The sequence below is a fragment of the Rana temporaria genome, chromosome 3 (genome assembly GCF_905171775.1).
Source record: "Rana temporaria chromosome 3, aRanTem1.1, whole genome shotgun sequence".
Taxonomy (NCBI): domain Eukaryota; kingdom Metazoa; phylum Chordata; class Amphibia; order Anura; family Ranidae; genus Rana; species Rana temporaria.
Genome location: NC_053491.1, coordinates 478,615,063 through 478,619,168, shown reverse-complemented (window position 1 = coordinate 478,619,168; position 4,106 = coordinate 478,615,063).

The window sequence follows — 4,106 nt, the reverse complement described above, 5'->3', positions numbered from 1 at the left end:
AAGGCTATTATTGTCTCGTTGTTTTGGTATTTTATGTATTTTTTCTTAATAATAGAAAAAACTTTTATTCAAACCTGTTTCATTTTCTGGGTACCGACATAGTCCTCCAAACACCACAGGCGTTATTGGGCAATACCTTGGAGTAGCCCTTATTAACCCGCCCTCCTCTCTCACTAGCAGCACTTGGTTTGAATTCCATCTGCAACACTACCTGCCTGGAGTTTGCATGTTCTCCCTGTGCCTGCGTGGGTTTCCTCCCACACCCCAAAGACAAGCTGGTAGGTTTGTTTGTCTAAATTGGTCCTAGTATATGTATGTATGAATGTGAGATAGGCCCCATACACACGAGAGGATCCATCCGCTGAAAAATCTCAGTGGATCGTTTTCAGCGGATGGATCCCCTGGTGTGTATGCTCCAGCGGATCTTTATCCGCGGATATTTCCGAATTCCAGCAGATAAAAATTTGTTGACATGCCAACAAATCTATCCGCTGGAATCGGATCCCACGGATCGATCCGCTGGTCTGTACAGACTCCCTGGATCGATCCGTCCGAGGGGATCCCCCGCATGCGTCGTAATGATTCGACGCATGCGTGGAATTCCTTATATGACTGCGTCGCGCACGTCGCCGCGTCATCATCGCGGCGACGGCGCGACACGTCATCACCAGAGGATTTCGGCGCGGATTTCGATTCGATGGTGAGTACACTCCATCGGATGGAAATCTTGTGTGTACGGGGCCTTAGAGACCTTAGATTGTAAACTCCTTGATACTCTATATGTGTAAATTGCTTAGCAAATTTTTTACACCCCTTCTGCCCAGTACACACGATCGGAATTTCCATCGGGATAAACTCTGACTGATTTTTCAGACATAATTCCGTTCAAGCTGTCTTGCATACACACCATCACACGAAAATTCAGACCGTCCAAAACGCGGTGACGTACAACACTACGAAGAGCCGAGAAAAATTAAGTTCAATGCTTCCGAGCATGCGTAGACTTGATTCTGAGCATGTGTGGGTTTTTTTCTCAGTCGGAGTTCCACATAGACGATCGGAATTTGCGTTAGAATTTTTTTTCATCAAAAAAAAAAGACAAAATGTTCTCTTTCTAAGTCCGTCGGAATTTACGATGGAAAAAATCCGATGGGGTACACATGGTCGGAATATCCGATGAAAAAATTCTGTCAGACTTTTTTCATCGGAAATTCTGATCGTGTGTACAAGGCATTAGTGTATCCAGGTTAATTATACTCAGGGGCGGACTGACAACTCATGGGGCCCCTGGGCAATAGGAGATTATGGCGCCCCCGGGCAATAGGAGATTATGGGCCCCCCTGGGCAATACGGGGTGCCACACAGAATACACACACACACACACACATACAGTATACATACAGTATACACACACAGACACACAATATACACACACAATACACACACAGAATACACATACACACACTGAAAAGGTACTGGAGAGGCGGGGCAGCTATAATCTTGGGATTTTTTTGAAAGCACAGATTTTTACATACTGTCCCTGGTTTTACTGAGGCTGGCAACCCTGGTGGGCCCCCTAGTGGCATGGGGCCCTCGGGCAGTACCCGAGTGCCCGAATGGTTAGTACACCCCTGATTATGCCTTGCATTTTTCCAGGATAAATTGGGCCATTATTTGGTGGTAAATATCTAACAATATCTCCTGTTTTTTCCAAAAGAAAAACTGTAAAAAAAATATAATTATTTTATAATAAATATTAATATTAATAACTTTAGCACGTTAACTACATATTCTTGCTGTTATCATGACCCACCGAAAAAAATAAATCCCCAACTCCAGACATTGGTGGTGAATATCGTATACAGTGTACCGTATATACTCGAGTATAAGCCAAGATTTTCAACCCTTTTTATTGGCTGAAAATGCCCCCCTCGGCTTATACTCGAGTCAGTGTAACTGGAAATATTGAGAAGCTGCGGGCGTCCATCGTTTAAAACTTGCGGTCTCCTCTTGTCCCTTCCGTGATAGGCGGAACTCTGTCTGCTGAGAATTACCTATCACGAACGTTCTCTCATCCTCACTCATCCCAGCAGACACTGTGTTCAGTGTTCCGCCAATCACGGACGCCTTTTCATCCTCGAACGTCTGTGATTGGCGGAACACTGAACACTAGGGGCCAGTCTCTTACGCTGTCGGATCGTAACTGCATATTTACGCTGGCCGCTAGGGGCGTGTACGCTGATTTACGTGTCAAAATATGTAAATCAGCTAGATACGCGAATTCCCGAACGTACGCCCGGCCGATGCAGTAAAGTTACGCCGTTTACGTTAGGCTTTTCCCGGCGTATAGTTACCCCTGCTATATGGTGGCGTAAGTGTGGCGTACCAATGTTAAGTATGGCCATCGTTCCCGCGTCTAAATTTGAAAAAGTTACGTCGTTTGCGTAAGTCGTCCGTGAATGGGGCTGGACGTCATTTACGTTCACGTCGAAACCAATGACGTCCTTGCGGCGCACTTTGGAGCAATGCACACTTGGAAATTCCACGGTCGACGCATGCGCCGTTCGGGAAAAACGTCAATCACGTCGGGTCACAAGACATTTACATAAAACACTCCCCCTGATCCAAATTTGAATTAGGCGGGCTTACGCCGGCCGATTTACGCTACGCCGCCGCAACTTACGGAGCAAGTGCTTTGAGAATACAGCACTTGCCCGTCTAAGTTGCAGAGGCGTAACGTAAATCGGATACGTTACGCCCGGGCAAAGTTACGTGGATCTACCTGAATCTGGCCTAGTGTCTGCTGGGAAACTGAGTCCGAGGATGAGAGAACATCCGTGATAGGCGGAACTGTGTGAGCTGCCTATCATGGAAGGGACCTGGAGCAGACCGCAAGTTTTAAACATTGAATCGATGCCCGCAGCCTCTTAATTACAGGTACAGTGATGATGGGCACAGTAACAATGGGCACAGTGACAATGGGCACAGTGACAATGGGCACAGTGAAGACGGGCACAGTGAGGATGGGCACAGTGGCGACAGGAACAGTGACGCTGGGCACAGTGAGGATGGGCACAGTGACAATGGGTACAACGACGATGGGCACAGTGAGGATGGGCACAGTGAGGATGGACACAGTGACGATGGGCACAGTGAGGATTGGCACAGTGAGGATGGGCACAGTGACAATTGGCACAGTGAGGTTGCAATGGGCACAATGAGGTTGGCACAGTGAGGATGGGCACAGTGACAATTGGCACAGTGAGGTTACAATGGGCACAGTGAGGTTGGCACAGTGAGGTTGCAATGGGCACAGTGAGGCATGCAAATGGGCTGCTGCATTCTCACCCTAGGCTTATACTCGAGTCAATATGTTTTCCCAGTTTTTTGTGGTAAAATTAGGTGCCTCGGCTTATATTTGGGTCGGCTTATACTTGAGTATATACAGTATATTATTTGTTACTGTAAAAGACTCCGATGTGTGAATGGCTATACATAGGATGAATCAGTTAAAGCGTTAGTAAAGGAATTTTTTCTTGTCATTTAAAATAACAAACATGTTATACTTACCTCCACTGTGCAGTTCGTTTTGCACAGAGTGGCCCCGATCCACGTCTTCTGGGGTCCCTCGGCGGCTGTCTCTGGTCCCCCCCGCAATTAATCTCTACAGTCATGCGAGAGCTCGCATGGTGGTCATTAATTGCAGGCGTGCTCCCGTGATACAGCAAACGGCCATAGCTGCTCACTGTATCACTCGGCCCCGCCCCTCGGCGCGCCGCGTCACTGGATTTGATTGACAGCAGCGCCAGCCAATGGCTGCACTGCTCTCAATCCATCGACTCTAGCCAATCAGCGGCCAGGCTGAGCGGCGAAGAGGATCTCGGGACCGCGCGGGACTTTCGAGGGGTCAGGTAAGTATAACGGGGGCTCTGGGGGGCGGCATTACGAGATGTTTTTTCACCTTAATGCATAGATTGCATTAAGGTGAATTTTTTTTTTACTTTACAACTCCTTTAATGATCAGTGAACAGACGGCTATCAAAACTGGATGTTTGCTCAGCAATAAAACAATAACTACTCCATAAAATGTTCTTTCCCAGTCTTAC